Raw genomic sequence first — 18,258 nt, forward strand, 5'->3', positions numbered from 1 at the left:
AAATAAACAGAAACAAACCCAAGAGTTGGCAACAATCCTCTGCATTCCTACAGAACCCTGCAAGGGGAGACAGAAAGGCAAAGTGAATGCCTGATAAATAAGATGGTTTCATCCCAAAGTGCCATAAGGTTTTTCTTTCATCTCCAGATGACCTCATCAAAACAGTTCCTTATGGATTGCCACAATATGATGGCAAACCATGAAGCACAGCAAAGCAAGAAACAAAGAGCCTGCTTCTCAGGGAAGGTTGTTTTGCAGCTTGCAATGTATGAAGATGGCAGTAAACTAGATTTGTACTTTTCAAGTCTGGTTCGGTGCTGATGAGAACACTGCACCCACAGGCAATGCTGAGCTTCACACAACAGCCACAAGCATTCACTCTGGTGCGTGGTGGCAGGTGACAATGCACTGGCACTTGGCCAGTCCTACTTTTCTTCTGCAATACCCACAACACCGGGGGCTGTATGTAAATGCTATCTGGTAAGGAATGAGGTATGTTGGCACTGTCATCTGAATTAATCCATGTAATCCAGTTCTGGGCACCACATTTCAAGAAAGATGTGGAGAAATTGGAGAGGAAAGGTCTAGAAAACATGAGCTATGAAGCAAGGCTGAAAGAATTGGCCTTGTTTAGTTTGGAAAAGAGAAGATTGAGGGGGGATATGATAGCGGTTTTCAGGTATCTAAATGGGTGTCACAAGGAGGAGTGAGAAAACTTGTTCTTCGCCTTTGAGGATAGAACAAGAAGCAATGGGCTTAAACTGCAGCAAGGGAAGTTTAGGCTGGCCATTAGGAAAAAGTTCCTAACTGTCAGGGTGGTCGAACACTGGAATAAATTGCCAAGGGAGGTTGTGGAATCTCCATCTCTGGAGATATTTAAGAACAGGTTCAATAAATGTCTATCAGGGATGATCTAGACAGCACTTGATCCTGCCATGAGGGCAGGAGGCTGGACTCAATGATCTCTCGAGGTGTCTTCCAGTCCTAGTATTCTATGATTCTATTCTATGATTCAATTACACAATGCGAGCCACACTCCAAACTGTTTTAGTGATTCCCTCTGCCTGCAGCTATTTGAGATACATTCCTTTTCAAACCCTGTATTTTTACCCTTGCACATTGCTGTGTGGATGATACACCACATTTGTGTTATAACAGGCAAATAGACTAGACGCATTTTGCTAATTTTTGCATATTTTACTCTTACTCAGATAGTACAGACACTACAACAGCCATTTTAAAACCAGAAATGATTAATCGAGACAGAAGAAATAGCTTTATCCTGTACTCCTAATCCATGTCCTGTGAAAAGCGTAGAAAAGAATTTTGAAATTAATTGATCGCTTAAAATGGGAGATATAATGAACAAGTAAAAAGGCCTCCAAACATCCTATGTTCAAAGACACCACCAATTTTTTACACCATTTTATTTACACTCTCTAACTGCACCAGTTATCAAGGCTTCTGGGGGCCGCACATTTAATTTTAAAGTCAACCAAATGGTTACCAACTGAGTCGCTCAGTATGATCACATTTTTTCCTTGCCACAGATGTGTGGTTACTAAAGTAACTGTTTTGTATTTATCTGAGCCTTACAACATACCCTGTATATTGCAAAATTTAGCCTGCAGGAAAATCAATTTACATTAATGAAAACAGTTCGTTGAGAAAAGCGGTCTGCTGGTCCTGGACAATTCACTTCCAGGAGCTAACAGCTCATGTGCACCATTGGCTTGGCCTATCTGTATTTCATACATTAGAGGTATATCTACATTGCCAGCTGGGGTGTGATTCCCAGCACAAGGATACACTCTGGCCATAGGTGTCACTGAGCTAGTGCAAGAAAAACAGGATATACTTTCAGCAGCACAAGCTGCAGTATAGCCTAGCTGCCTGGAGTACATGGCCATCAGAGACAGGTGAGGCTCTGTGATTGTTTAAATCACCAGAGAGGACAGTGACATTAAGTAGTGGGAAATGCTGATCTCCTGGAGAAGCTGGTATGTCCAGCCAAATAGGAAAGCTCCATTGACTCCAACTGAACTGTTGTGGGATGTTAATGAGAACAAAATATTTTTTCTGCCCTCCCCTCTGTGAAAAGGCATCATGCAAATTGATTCTGCCTTTCAGTTGCATTTGTAACTCAGTTCAGAGTAGGGGGATAAAATCCCGTAAAAGAAGGAACTGGATTCTGGTAGGTAAGGTTTGCTAGGCATATACTAGAAACATCTGCTGCTTAGCCTGGGTTAGCTGCAGAAAACATACAGAGTTTGCTTATTATTGTAACTCATTTGAGTTTATATCTTTACCTGCTTTAACCCGATAAAAATTCTACTGGTTCCTTTTCTACAGAATGAGTATTTAGATACTTTATTGTAGAACCGGCTATCAGCATTATCTTTAGTAAAAGATCTAAGATGCAATTGATGTGGAATAAATAATCAGTCCTTTTGGGACTGCTGGTAACCTGAATATTACTGTGACTTAAGGGAACACCTCTCACAACTGTATGCTTATTCTGGGTGGAAAATTAGATCTGCAAACTCAAGGGGACTGGCTGTGGCTCTATATCAAGGGTATTATAGTGCCTGCGGAGTTTACACTTGATAACTGGTAAAATTTAAGTATAGGATTCGCAGCCAATCTGTGGTTTGTGCCCTGAGTCTTCACAGAATGACCTGAGGTTAGTTCTCATGATCTTGTGTTGCTTCAGGTAGCATTACATTAATATTTCAAGGAAAACAAAATAAATAAGTAAAACCCACTATTGCTTATTTCCTTGGAAGAGAATTTCTTCATTATCTACAGGAGGTAAAAAACCAATATTGCTGCCCATGTATTAACAATAATAACCATCTGCTGGTTGGTGAAAATATTCTTAGGGATAAAGAGGGGCTAAAGTAGTGGCAAAATATGGGCGGGCTCTGGCCCACCCAATTTACAACCTGGCTTACGCAAATCTGAACACCAGGCCCACTGCTTAAAGTGAGGGAGATTCAGCCCCAGATATTCTTATTACGATTATTTTGTTAAATTGAGCTGGGTCACTGAGGGATGCAGTCTTTCAGTAAAGCTGCTGCTGCTGCTACATTGTGTTCCACTCAGCTCTGTTTCCTAATCAACACAGGGCTGCAACTCGTCCAAGTTGTTTGGGAGCTGAGAAACTGGAAGTAAGTGGAGCTGGGTGTTGGGGGAGTGGAGTCTGAGCTGTTCTGATGGGGACAAAGAAGAGCCCAGAACTGAGCATACAAATAGCTGGCACTACCACTCATTGCCTCAATCACCTCTCCCTCACACACAACCTCTAGCTAGCGCCATCCCACTGGTTCCCAGCAGTCCTATCCAATCTAGGTTGTGCCCAGCACCCTCCCACCTCAATGCCAGGGGCAGAAAGGGGTGCAGCTCTGCCAGTGGGGAGGCAGTAACCAGAATTGGATCTGCATCGAATAATGGGGGAGCCCCTTACCTGCTGGAGTGACATCAGCTCCCAGCTAAATTTAACAGTCGTAACCTGGTATTCTGGGTCCTGCTGCTCCCCTGGGGATGCTCCCACGGGGTGGTGGTGGAGTGGGAGCCTGGAACTGGGAGAAGGATCCCATGAGCCAGGTCACCAATCCATGCACATTAAAAATACCAGCAAAAACCAAAATGAGGATGTTCTGAAACAGGAGGTGTTCAGATCAAGGACATGAGTGAATGCTGTTCCCACGTCTGATATGAAACCTTTCAGTTCCCAGATGTTTTCTACATATATCAACCACAAAGCACATTTCTTATGGATCTCAGCAATCAGGGACATAAGGAGAACAACCAGATGAAGGACGTTTTCCTGCCAACGATTCTAACTTTTACATTTTAAAGCAAAGCTATGTGAATGGAGGTGGGCTCACCTTAACTAACTATGATCTGAGTATCTAATAAAAATCCTCACGAAAGCTGAAGCAGTTCTGAGAATTTTGCACAGCTACTGTTGCTATGGAAACCACTTTTCTTACCACCTATGTGTTGCACAAATCTTCTTCACTTTACTTATCACTCACATAGGTAATGAAGTGCCTGGAAAACAGAGCCTACTCCCAGCTAGATCCTCTGAAACTGTACTAAAAAAAAAAACGAACAACAAACAAAGCAGTGCGTGCTTTTGTGGGGAAAGTTGAAGTGCAGTAAATGGAAGGTGAGTGAGCATCCATGAGTATGTGTGAACTTTAAGAAGGGCAGAAAACCTAACACTGAACTGTAACTTTCCTATGCTCGTTTTCACTGATGACCCGCTTGCAGCACTGTACAACACATCGAGTAATAAATGAAAAAAGAAAGCATTAGCACGTGTGTTAGGTTAAGTTAATTCACAATCAAATGTATGAGACTATAATGAACAAAACACTTTAGTCAGTCTTCCAAATGAAGCGCGTATCTTTAACTTCCAAATGATGAGGAAAAACTTAAGAAGAGGCACCCTTAGAGAGAGAACAGAATACTACTGACACTGAAATCCTCACCAATAAATACAGCAACTAATTTTTATATCCAAATCCTTTCAGTGAGGTATGGAATTTAAGGATATCCAGAAATGGAGAATCCACAGTAGGGAGAACGTATTCAGATGCCAGCAGAGAACCTGGAACACAGAGAACTTCATTACGTGCTGCCTAACATCTGAAATATACATATTTTCTGGAGAGCAGCCAAGATCACTTCTCATTCATTAACAACAAGAAGTCTTGTGGCACCTTACAGACTAACAGATATTTTGGAGCATAAGCTTTCGTGGGCAAAGACCCACATCTGATGAACCAGGTCTCTGCCCACGATAGCTTACACTCCAAAATATCTGTTAGTCTATAAGGTGCCACAAGACTTCTTGTTGTTCTCGAAGCTACAGACTAACACGGCTACCTCTCTGATACTTCTCATTTATTAGTGGCTGATAACAACCAAGGGACTGGATTCCATTAGATTTTGAAATTGATTTCTTATATCACTATTTAGCAAGAATACGATATTTTTTCAGTTTTGAAACACTGATGTATTCTCGTAGTAGGCCCACGTCATAGTCTGGGTAATAGTAAAAGGTCTCGTACTTACAATCTAAGGATCACACACACTGGTACTTCGACATTGCTGAACTTGTTCATGGATGATAAACATTAGCATGACAATTCCGAATAACATGGAAGCATAAAAACCACGCAGGACTAATAAACAATATCTTAATGTGGTTGCCCTAGCTTTAGTTCTGACAGCAATCCAGCACAGGGTTACAGAATGTTCTGATTTCCTTACTGTAGGAAATGACAACATTACCTTATTTGCTCTGTTTAAAAGCCAAACAAATAATTTTCAAAGATGAGAATCCTACAGGAGATTAAACAGAAGCAGTATGTGGACTGATTCAGCCATAACTAATATTTGATTTCATCAGCTATATTGCAATATTTTGTGTCAGTATAACTGCCCCCATTTCAGTGAAATTATTCTAGATTTACAAAAAAGTGTACGTGATCAAAATCACATCCGTTGCATGTGAAAAACAGGTTAGATCTATGAGTAAATGCTTTGTATATTCTCAGTTATATTTAGCACCCTTGATTACTGACATGAGTAGGCCCTAACAAATAACCCACGTTTTATAACATATTATCTCACTGTGGTCCACAAGATCTTCTCTGTCAGAAGTCGAGAACAACAAGAAGTCTTGTGGCACCTTATAAACTAACAGATATTTTGGAGTGTAAGCTTTCGTGGGCAAAGACCTGCTTCATCAGATGCATAAGTGTGTGTGTGGGGGAGGGGTGGTTTCAGAGGGGTATTTAAAGAATGGGGTCCCAGAAAAAGGGAGGGCCAGAGCTGACAAGGTCTATTCAGCAAGGTGGAAATGGCCCATATCAATAGCACCTATCAAAACAGGAAAAAACAAGTCAGATCAGACAGGGGGATATGAGCCATTGTCAGAGTCTAATGGGGAGACATTAACACCCAGGGCAGAGAAGCTGTTTTTGTAAGCTGTTAATATCTCCCCATTAGACTCTGACAGTGGCTCATATCCCCCTGTCTGATCTGACTTTTTATCTCTTTTGATACATACTATTGATAATGGGCCATTTCCACCTTGCTGAATAGACCTTGTCAGCTCTGGCCCTCCCTTTTACTGGGATCCCACTCTTTAAATACCCCTCTGAACCGCCCCCCCACTCATGCATCTGATGAAGCAGGTCTTTCCCCATGAAAGCTTATGCTCCAAAATATCTGTTAGTCTATAAGGTGCCACAAGACTTCTTATTGTTCTCAAAACTACAGACTAACACAGCTACCTCTCTGATAGTCTGTTAGAAGTGTTTTCTTAATGATAGTGGTGATAATAAATAAAATGTTATACATATATGGTCCTTTTAGGTGCTCTGAAAGATGCAGTTTATCATCCCAACCAGATGTTCTGAATTAGCCTGCTAAAATTGAAATGACGTTCTAGTGAAATGCTATTTTTGTCATAATTTGTATTTAACAAATAGAATTTTTAGGGGTAGGTGACAGAAATTGTTTCTTAGAGATATGTAACTCTGTGGTGGTAACTAACTGTGCTATATTTTAAAACCTAATTCACTTAATCAGTATCTATTTATAGCTGTTTGGCACAATTATTCCATTACTCTCCTCTATTGTTTTTCACTGACGTAATGCCACTGTTTCAGTGGATAGTAAATCCATACTCTGGATTTGCACCAATGTAAAAGGTTAAAACTAAAGAAAATTAGCTCAAAATATGTATTTTAACATAACATTCCCCCCCCCACATTTACCTAAGAGCAATAAGGGTTAGAAATCTGTCTTTCTTTCCATTTTTCACAAATGGGGCATTAAGTAAATTTGAAAAATAAGCCATCAGAGCTTAATGCTCATGGGAGCTTAGTCTCCAACATTTCCTGAAATAGTTTTTTGGAGCAGATTAAAAAGAGAAAGGAAAGAGCATTGGAAATAAAGGGGGGTGTGTGTGTTTGTGTGTAAGCATTGGAAATAAAGGTGTGTGTGTGTGTGTGTTAGAGAGAGAGAGCGCGCGCATTGGAAAGAAAGAGGTAGGTGGGTGGGTGTACACATATTACAAAAGTTGCATTACCAAACCTTTGTATCAGCAAACCCTCCTCGTGGAGATACATTTTGGCAGTTTAACCAGTATAAAAAGGCTGTAAAATTACACCCATAAGTGATATCACTAGAACAGCAAAAAATTTTAGGATAAGCCAGGTCTCAGTCTCACTATTTTCACTGAAGAATCTTAAATCATCTATTTATATTTAAGTAATTTATCACTGTATTCTGTTACATCTAGTTCATAACTGTCAGTGCTGTCCTCTTTTAATTTTTTTTATTTTATTTTTTTTTAATAAGACGTAGCAAAAGGCACCACAATAACAATGATTTAGATAATGGCACAGATAGTATACTGATACAGTTTGCGGCCAACACTAACCCAGAAGGGGTTGCAAGTGCTTTGGAGGACACAATTATAACTGAAAATGATCTAGGTAAACTGAAGAAATTATCAGAGGTAAAAAGGATGACATTCAGTAAGGACAAATGCAAATCACTCAGGAAGGAACAATCAGTTGCACACATACAAAATAGAAAATTACAATTTAGGAGGGAGTATTGCAGAAAGGGATCTTGGGGTCATAGTGGGCCGCAAGCTAAATATGAGTTAACAGTGTGACACTGTTGAAAGAAAGTAAACATCATGCTGGGATGTATTAAAAGGACTCTTGTAAGCAAGACATGAGAATTAATTCTTCTGCACTACTCTTCACTGATTGGGCCTCAGCTGATGTATTGTGTCCAGTACTTGGCACTATGTTTTACAAAAGATGCGCACAAATTGGAAAAAGTCCACAGAAGAGCAACAAAAGTGAATAAAGGTCTAGAAAACTTGACCTATGATGGATGACTGAAAGCATTAGGTTTGTTTAGTCTGGAAAAGAGAAGACTGAGAGGGGACATGATAAAAGCTTTAAAGTATCTGAAAGGTTGTGTTGGAAATAAGTTTGGACACCGTATATGAAGCAAGCAGGAGGGTTTCTTACACACAGCACTGATGGAGTGTCACTTCACTTGTTAGGCTCAGTGAACACTAACAAACAACAGGTTACAATTGATTATACAGAATGCTGATGGGCAGAAAGTAAAGCAATGGGGTTAGCACACGACCGCAGCAGATGGAGGCAGGGGTTACACAAGGGCCTTCAGAAGGGCGAGATGAGGATCAGACAGCTAGCAGAGAAGAAGCGAGTGCACAGAAAGCACACTAAGGACTTGCCAGACACCCACCACATCTGCAAGAGATGCCGCAAGGACTGTCACTCTCGTATGGGTCTTCATAGTCACAGTAGACGCTGTAAATGAAGTCCTCAATTGAAACTATAAAGGGCGCGATCCATAGTCTATGCAGACTGAAGGATGCCTACTACTACTATCTTTACATGGTGTAATCACTAATGGTCCCAGAGCCCTTTTTGTCTACCGTCTGCCACACAGAACAGCTTCCTGCACCTCACTGCAGCTTCATCTTGTCATCTCATCAGAAAACATTGTTTTTCTCCCTTGTTCTTCCTTTTTTCTCTCCGCTATTTTCCCTCTAAAATGTGTATCCATTGGTCCTGGAACATATTAGCCGCGTCTACACTAGCCGGCTATTTCGAAATAGCTGGGCCAACACTGAAATAGCGCCTGGCGGGTCTACACGTGCCGAGTGCTATTTTGAAGTTGAAATCGACGTAAGGCGGAGAGAGGTCGAAATCTCTATCCCCATCAGAAGATGGGAATAGCACCCTACTTCGACGTCCAACGTCAAAGTCGGGCAGGTGTGGATGCTCCATGTCCCTCTACGTCGAAATAGCAGGGTCCTTCATGACAGCCATCAGATGAGGGGTTCAGAGATGCTCTGTCCAGCACCTGAGCCCTATGGTCGCCATGTACAGCAGCCCCTTAAAGCTCCCCGTCCCCTTATTTCCTGTGGCAGGAAGCTGAGAGCATGCAGGCAGCAGCACAGACATGTGCACACCCTGCATGCTCTCCAGATGCCCCGATCCACCACCCAGCACCCATGGCAGCCAGCCAGCCCCCAAAGCACCCACAGGGCACCCCCCAAAGGGGACCCAGGGCTCCCAGACATCCAGCTGGGGAGAAAGAGATGGCAGGGCCCCTCCTGGTCAGACACTGAGATCTGGGACCTGCTGGGGCTTTGGGGTGAGGAGGAGGTGCTCCAGGTAATGGGGAGCAAGCAGCAGAATGAAGATGCGTTCGCCTGGCTGGCCGAGGGCCTGGCTGCCTGGGGTCACCCTGTCCGCACTCCTGACCATGTCAGGAGTAAGGTCAAAGAGCTGTGGCAGGGTTATGCCCAGGCCCAGGACACGGCCAGCCAGTCTGGGGCCGCCCCCGCCACTTGCCCCTTTTACAGAGAGAGATCCTGGGCCCCGGTTCACCACCTCCCCCCGGCCAGCCTTGACACCTAGGCCGACGAGCCCCAGCAGGCCCTGGAGCCAGAATGCGACCCGGATGCCAGCCCTGCACCCTAGGGGCCCTCAGAGGATCCCACCCCTGGGACAGCAGAGGAGGAGAAGGAGGGCTCCAGCGACGGGGGGCTCATCGACCTCCCATCCCACAGCTCCAGCAGGGTGTCCTCCCAACAGGTTTCCCCCAACCATGGAAGTGGACCATGAGGTATGTACCCCAGGTGCACCGCCCCCCGGGTTAAGGGGTGGAGACAAGCGACACGACCAGGGCCCTCCACACACCCAGCTGACCACAGCCCCGAGGACAGCAGTGGCATGTCCCTCAGAGCCCATCAGCACCTGCCCCCCAGGACGGCGCCATGCCCCATCCCTAGGGATAGGGGGGAGCAGAACCCCAGAAGGGGTCACCCCGGGGGGGATACCACACCCATCATCATCTCTGGGGGACAGAGGATGGGGGACCAGCAGCGGAGGGGTAGGGGGACGTGGACCACAGCTCAGGGCCCAGACTAACGGCTGTCTCCACTCTTCCCTGCTCTATTCTGCAGTCGAACCATCTGAAGGCCTCGACAACACAGGCGCTGCATCCGTTGTGCTGGACAGCCTACTGGGGCCATCACATTGGGCCAGCCCAGCAGCAGAGTAGGGACCAGCCCTGGGATGAGCTCACCACCGTCAGAGCCAGCAACAGGCGACTGCTGACCCCCAGCTCCTCACCACCCTCCAGCATCAGGTGGAGGTTTCAGAGTGCCGCCTGCAAGTGGAAGACTGCCGGCTCCACTTGCAGGAGAGAGCGCTGGCCTGGCGCCAGGAGGCTTGGGGGTCCTTCATGAGGAGTTTCAAGTGGATTGCCGAGCAGATGGCACCCCCGCTGCTCCAGCCACCATCCCTCTCAGGCGCCCTCCTCCTGTCCTGGAGCCTGTCGAGGAGGGGGACCATAGGGTCAGGAGCCAGCCCGGCCACATCTGCCAGTTCTCCTGGCCCCCACCCAGCCTCGACGGGGCCTCCGGCCCAGACATGGGTCACGCCCCCCCACGCCGGGTGCTGTACATAGTTGCCTTGTCCCACCCACCTTTAGCAGCTGTTCCCCCCAGCCCCAATATACACAGTTCCCCATTAATGTAAAAGTTCATTGTTTTGTTTCAAGAAGGTTGGGATTACTTAAAACAAAACAAACGTGGTGCGTGCTCTTCGGTGCTCAGTGCTGCGGGCGTGGGGGCAGGTAATAGTGTGGGCGGTGAGGGGAGGTGGCGCACCAGCTGGCCCTGCTGGGGTTCACCCTGCAGCCTGGTCAAAGTGGGCCCGCAGGGCCTCCTGGACCCGGATCCCCTCATGGTCGGCTTGGCGACTCGAGGCGGCGGGTGGCTGAGGGTAGGCTGTGCCAGCCTCCACAGCCCAGCCCTGCACAAATGCCTCCCCCTTGCTCTCCACTAGGTTGTGGAGTGAGCAGCATATGCCCACAACCTGGGGGATGCTGGGGAGCCCTGCGTCCAGCTGGGTGAGGAGGCACCTCCAGCGGCCTTTGAGGTGGCCAAAAGTCCTCTCGACCACCTGGCGCGCATGGTTCAAGCGGGTGATGAACCGCTCCTGGCTAGCACTGAGGTGGCCCGTGTAGGGGCGCATGAGCCAGGGCCAGAGGGGGTAGGCCGCACCTGCGACGAGGCAGAGGGGCACGGTGGTATCCATCAGAGGGATCTCCCACTTGGGGATGTAGGTCCCCACCTCCAGCTGGTGGCAGAGGCTTGAGTTCCTAAACACCCGGGCGTCATGGGTGTGACCAGGCCAGCCAACATATATGTCCAAGAAGCAGCCCCAGCTGTCCACCATGGCCTGGAGGACCACCGAATGGTAGCCCTTCCTATTCAGGAAGCATCCTCAGCTGTGCTCCAAGGCACAGATGGGGATGTGTGTCCCACCCAGTGCCCTGAAGCAATTAGGGAACCCCATGCTGGCAAACCCCACGATGGCCGCATCCAGGTCCCCAAGCCGCACGAGCCTGTGGAGCAGGAGGGCATTCAGTGCATGCACCACCTGCAGGGGAAGGACATGAGCACCTGTGAGGGGTGTGCCTGGCCCTTCCCCCGGAGTCCCATCCAGGTCCCCCCTCCCCCCGGGCTCCCCCCCCAGGTCCCCCATCCCCCTGGTCTCTATGCCTCCCCCTGGGGTCCCCTTACCTCCATCACGACAGCCCCAACGATGGCCTTGCCCACACCAAACTGCTGTCCTATGGATCGGTAGCTGTCTGGAGTGGCCAGCTTCCAGACAGTGATGCTGACCCATTTCTCGACAGTGAGGGCACATCGCATGGGGGTGTTCTGGTGCCGCAGGACGGGGTGAGCCACTGGCAGAGCTTGAGGAATGTCTGCCAGCTCATCTGGAAATTCCGGAGCCAGCAGTCGTTGTCGCACTCCCCAAGCACCAGCCGCTTCCACCACTCTGTGCTGGTGGGGTACCTTCATAGCTGGCAGCGCATCCGGCGAGGGGAAGGCCGGGAGGGCTACATGTTCTAGGACGGCTTCTTCATCCCCTGAGGAGGACAGCTGATCTTCTTCTAGGAGATGCTGGGCGGCCTCCTCCATGGCACCGAGCAGGGCAGCCACTGCTCCAGGGGCAGCTGTGTGGGCTTCTGTATGCTGCTGCTTGGGGTCCATGCTGCATACACGGGGTCTGCAAGTGGTTGTGGGCTCTGCAGACCTGTGCTGTGCAGGCCAAGTCTGCCTGGGAGGGGCTCTTTAATGGAGTGGCTTGCTGTTGCCCTGGAAGGGCTAGTCCGCTCTGTGACCCTGTCCGCAGCCTTTCCTGGCCCCCTTATTCCAACTGGGGCTGCTTGTGTGTGTAAACATCCCCTGCGGGGGCCTATTTTGATTTAGTGCTTTCCTATGTCGATGTTGAGCGTCAACAGCTCCAGCCCTGGAGGATGTGTGGATGCTACACGTCGAAATACCTTATTTCGATTTCACTACGTTGAAATAAGCTATTTCAATGGAGCATCCCAGTGTAGACGTAGTCATTATGAAATATAGTTTCTAGGAAAGATGAACTACAAAATAAATCTACCTTGTGTTGTACTGAAAGTGACGTGAAGTCTCCAAAGTGGCGTCAGTACTGACGAAATAATGAACTATAAAAATTCTTCAATTTAAAGGGGTACGTTCTCCACAATTCATATGCTTAACTTTTTTAGGTCTGCTGGGAGCACATCAAGGGGGAGACTATAACACTTTATTATCAAGATTTTTTAAAGTGAAGACTGAGAAACACAACTAGTTAGACAATGGTCAGGTTTATGCACAGCATCTGGGAGCACGTGCTCAGCTGGAATGATTTCAATGCAAAGCAGATGTGTGTCAAAGTACACACACATAAGCAGTTGGGCACATGAAGTAGCATTAGGTTTACAGAGACCTTAAATCAGGAAGATATTTAAACACCAAAGAGGACAAGGAAATAAACAACTTACCAACTGAAAAGTTAACAACTGGGCAGAAAATTAAAACTTGACATTTATGATGGAAGAAATTAATGTTAAACATCCAAGGAAACTGTTTCCAGTTCTGGAAGGAAGAAACTGCCCTAACAGTGGAAAAGAACACTATTCCCCAACACTCATGCATCTCCAAATGACCAAACGCCACAAATGGGAAAAAACCACAGACAAATGTTTGTGGGCACCCTTTTAGTGCTATGACAGCTCTTTCCCCACATTTGTCCCAGTTCTCTTGCTCTTCTTGTCTTTTATTTCAGTTAGTAGAGAGTTCTCAAGATGTACTGAGTCTTCAGACACTGTTTAGATGTTATAGTTGTCATGCTTCCTCCCAAACTCCTGCAAATCAGAGTGTTCTCCTTTTGCACGCTAACAAAATGGGACGTGATTAAATAGAAATCCAGTGCTGATGACTGGGAGGCCCATTTTAAGTTAGTAAGATACGTGCTTGGTCTGAAGATTGAGGCTGATGTTTAGACTACGTGCAATATTTGAAAGAGCCATACAGTAACCCAGACATAGCACAGCATGTCACCTTTGAAGGAAATGACCCTTGTATAGTGGTTGCTGACTCTGCTACTGCCTCCAATCTAATGCACTTGTTGTATCAGTTCAGACAGTAGAGGTTTAAAATTTAATTTCCGTGAAATCTCACCTTCTCTCCCCAAAGAGGACTCAACAGGAGGCTTTGCTGCAGTTTGGTAAACCAGGCAACACCCGGCATGCTGGAATCTGACACTATACAACAGTGTACGGTATGGGCACATTTTAATAGACTGAACAGGAAGCAGAATTATTCCTTATCAACATTGACTCAATACTGAAATGGACGCCTTTCCACACACATTAAATTCCTCCTAAGACAGATAATACAACCATTGGATTTTAGAAGACAAGGAGTTGCTAAGAGGCATTTAGAGAGCAATCCTACTTCCTTTTATTCTTCTTGACAGTTATTATTTTGACAACATTAAATTATAAGGTAACATCAGTGGCAGAGCATTTCATTTCTCATGACAGCAACTTCAAAAGAAGTTGTCATTATACTTTGTCAGTACAGTTGTTTGCAAGCTATTTGTTTCAATCTGTTGATTTAAAGCCCTGCGTTTGTTGTAATTAGTGCCTCATCTGTAAAAAGAGCATAGGAACATCCATAGAGGGTCAGACCAATGCTCCGTCTAGCACAGTACCCTGTATTCCGACAGCGGCCAACGTCAGCTGCTTAGGAGGGAACGAAGATAACAGGGCAGTTATTGAGTGACCTATCCCATAATGCAATTTCTGCTTCTGGCAATCAGAAGTTTAGGGATATGGGGTTGCATTCCTGGACATCTCAACTAATAGCCATTGATGGACCTATCCTCCATGAAGTTGCCTAATTTTTTTTTTCTGAATGACACAACATTCCCTGGCAACAAGTTCCAGAAGCTGACTGGACATTGTGTGAAGTAGTATTTCCTTCTGGTTTTTTTTTCCCCCCTAAACTGTGCCTATTAACTTAATTGTGTCTTCTGTGTCCTGTGAGGAGGTAAATAATCCTTTTCTATTCACTTTCTCCACAGCAGTCATTATTGTATATATACCTCTATTATATCCTGCCTTAAATAGCTCTTCTCTTCTTTCTTCATTTTAATCCCTCCTCATATGGAAATTGGTCCACATTCCTTTTTTTTTTTTTTTATTCTTTTCTGATTCTTTTCCAATTGTAAAATATCTTTTGAGGTGGGGCAAACAGAACTGTATGCAGTATTCAAGCATGGACATACAGCGGATTTATATAGTGCTATTGTGATATTTTCTTACTATTTATCCCTTTCCTAATGGTTCCTAACATTGCTAGCTTTTTTGACTGCCACCAGACATTGATTAGATGCTTTCAGAGAACTGTCCACTATCGCTGCGTCTACACGTGCACGCTATTTCGAAGTAGCGGCAGTAACTTCGAAATAGCGCCCGTCACGTCTACACGTGTTGGGCGCTATTTCGAAGTTGAAATCGACGTTAGGCGGCGAGACGTCGAAGTCGCTAACCCCATGAGGGGATGGGAATAGCGCCCTACTTCGACGTTCAACATCGAAGTAGGGACGTGTAGACGATCCGCGTCCCGCAACATCGAAATAGCGGGGTCCTCCATGGCGGCCATCAGCTGGGGGGTTGAGAGATACTCTCTCTCCAGCCCTTGCGGGGCTCTGTGGTCACCGTGGGCAGCAGCCCTTAGCCCAAGGCTTCTGGCTGCTGCTGCTGCAGCTGGGGGTCCGTGCTGCATATACAGGGTCTGCAACTAGTTGTTGGCTCTGTGTATCTTGCACTGTTTAATGAAAGTGTGTCTGGGAGGGGCCCTTTAAGGGAGCGACTTGCTGTTGAGTCCGCCCCGTGACCTTGTCTGCAGCTGTGCCTGGCTCCCTTATTTCGATGTGTGCTACTTTGGCGTGTAGACGTTCCCTCGCTGTGCCTATTTCGATGTTGGGCTGAGCAACGTCGAAGTTGAACATCGACGTTGCCAGCCCTGGAGGACGTGTAGACGTTATTCATCGAAATAGCCTATTTCGATGTCGCAACATCGAAATAAGCTATTTCGAAGTTGGGTGCACGTGTAGACGTAGCCTATGACTCCAATATCTCTTTCTTGAATGGCAACAGCTAATTGAAATGCTACACATTTGGTTATGTATAGTTGTGATTGGGTGTTTTCCAATGTGCATTGCATTTATCAGCACTGAATTACATCTGCCATTTTGTTGTCCACTCACCCAGTTTTCTGAGATTTCCCCCGTAAGTCTTCACAGTCAACTTTGGACTTTGTATCATTAGCAAATGTTGCCACCTCGCTGTTCATCCCCTTTTCTAGATCATTTGTGAATATATTGAACAGCATAGCTCCTAATACAGATCCTTGCGGGATCTTGCTATGTATTACTTTCTGTTGTAAAAACTGATCATTTATTCCCACCCTCTACTTAACCAGTAAATGATCCATGAGAGGACTCCCTTCTCTTCCCATAATTGCTTACTTTATGTAGGAGCCTTTGGTAAGTGATCTTGGCACTCAGAGGCAATCAGAAAGTCCAAGTACACTGTATCAACAGGATTGCCTATGTTCATATGCTTGTAAATTCCCACAAAGAATTCTAATTATCTCCCCTTACAAAAGCTATGTTGACTCATCCCCAACATAGCATGCTCATCCAAGTATCTGATAATTCAGTTTTTACCATAGTTTCAATCAATTCCATTTACTGAAGTGAGGCTCAACAGCATGTGATTGCCAGGATCACCTCTAGAGCTATTTTTAAAAAATGAGCATTCAATTTACTATCCTCCAGTCATATGGACGAAAAGCTAATTTAAGCGACAGGCTACATATCACAGAAGTTCTGCATTCTTATAATTTAATTCCTTCCGAATTTTTAGATGGATACCGTCTGGTTCTGGTGATTTATTACCATTCAATTTATCAATTTGTTCCAAAACCTCTTGTATGGACAATTCAATCTGGCAAAATTCCTTCAGTTTGTCACCTAACAAGATTAGCTCATGTTTAAGAATTTCCTTCAAACCTTCTGCAGTGAAGACACGTGAATAATTCATTTAGCATCTCCAAAATGACCTTGTCTTCCAAGTATTCCTTTGCAGCTTGATCATCCAGTGGCCACACTGTTTCATAGGCTTCCTGCTTCTGAAGTACTAAAAATTCCTATTACTTTTTATACCTTTTTTGACCTTTCTACTTAAAATTTTATAATTGATTTTCCAAAGTGTGGACACAGCTGTAGAGAAGTTCCCCAAGCTCTGTAGATCAGCAGTCTGAGATGCAGCCAATCAGGAGCCAGCAAGGTAATACAGAGAACTGCTGGGCACAGCCAGCCAGTTCCTAGGTAGAGCTGTGAGAGTGTGGATGGTGTGGCAGGCAGGGCTGCAGAATCCTGGACAGAATAATGCTATGAAGAGCCAAAGAGAATGAGAAGGAGCCCTGAGCTCAGTGCTGGGGCTCTATCTTGGATGAAGCCACGAAGTAAGGGCAAAGATGGTGCAGGGCTGTGGGAAAATGGCTCAGGGAAACAGAATAATAGTGGCACTTGAATGAAAGGACACAGCAGACTACAGGTGACCCACATGGTGATTCCAAGGGAGCACCAGCCATGTGTCCCTGCTCTGCCCATGTCCCACACACCTCCATGCCCATACTCCTCCTGCCCATACTCCTCATACTTATCCCTGCTCTGTCCATGCACTGCCCTGTCCCAACCCCTGCCCCATCTGCCACTTCCTTCAGAAGTACTGTGCTGCTTCTGGTGAATGTGGGGCAGTCCCCTGTCCTACTCTGGAGTGGCACAGCATGAGCTAGGAAGTTTGCACAACTCTTGGGCCATGCTGCTCTGGGAGAGGGGCAGGACTGCCCTCACACTCATTGGAAGCAGTGTGGTGCTAATGGTGAATGTAGTGGGGGTGATGCTGGAGGGGGCATGTGTCCACCATGAGCACCCTTACTTGTCACCTATGTAGCAGATAAAAACAAAAAAGCAGTCCAGTAGCACTTTAAAGACTAACAAAATAATGTATTAAGTGAGCTTTTGTGGGACAGACCCACTTCTTCAGATCATAGCCATACCAGAACAGTCTCAGTATCTAAGGCACAGAGAACCAAAAATAGTCATCAAGGTTGACAAATCAGAAAAATATTGTCAAAGTGAGCAAATCAGAGAGCAGAGGGGCAGAAGGGGGAGGTGGGGAGTCAAGAATTAGATAAAGCAAAGTTTGTAAAAGAGCCCCTATAATGAGCTAGAAAATTGCCATCCCGGTTCAAACCACGTGTTAATGTGTTGAATTTGAATATAAAAGAGAGTTCACCAAGCCTCTCTTTCAAAACTGCTGTGAAAATTCCTCTTCTGTAAAACACAGACTTTCAGGTGTAGGCAGCGGATAGCAGGTATGTAGCAGATAGTTGCTATCTACAGGGTCCCTGGGCTGCGATCCAGACTAGTGGGTCTGCCTGGGTCTCCTCCAACTCCAGTTTAACCACTTGGGGGAAGAGACCTGGACACTGAGGCACCCCAGAGGAGAGAAGTGACACATCGTGGCCTGGCTAGAAATTTTAGCAAGACGGTGAGGACAACGTCTGAGTAGGGAGGTCTATGATACTGCTCTAGCCCAGAAGAGAAAGAAACAGTGTGTGCATACAGACACATGCACTCAGCTGGTGGTGCTCCCAAGAGAAGAGTGGGGATTTTGTTTATTTTTATTTTAATTTAGGATGCAAATTTAATTTGAGCCTTT

At 45.9% G+C, this 18,258-nt stretch overlaps 1 protein-coding gene across 2 annotated transcripts in view; it reads right to left on the reverse strand.

The window, feature by feature from the left end:
• The window catches only part of OXR1 (oxidation resistance 1), a 356,049-nt gene that overhangs the window by 190,380 nt on the left and 147,411 nt on the right, over window positions 1-18,258 (reverse strand). The window lies entirely within an intron of this gene.

This window comes from Carettochelys insculpta, chromosome 2 (genome assembly GCF_033958435.1).
Source record: "Carettochelys insculpta isolate YL-2023 chromosome 2, ASM3395843v1, whole genome shotgun sequence".
Taxonomy (NCBI): Eukaryota; Metazoa; Chordata; order Testudines; family Carettochelyidae; genus Carettochelys; species Carettochelys insculpta.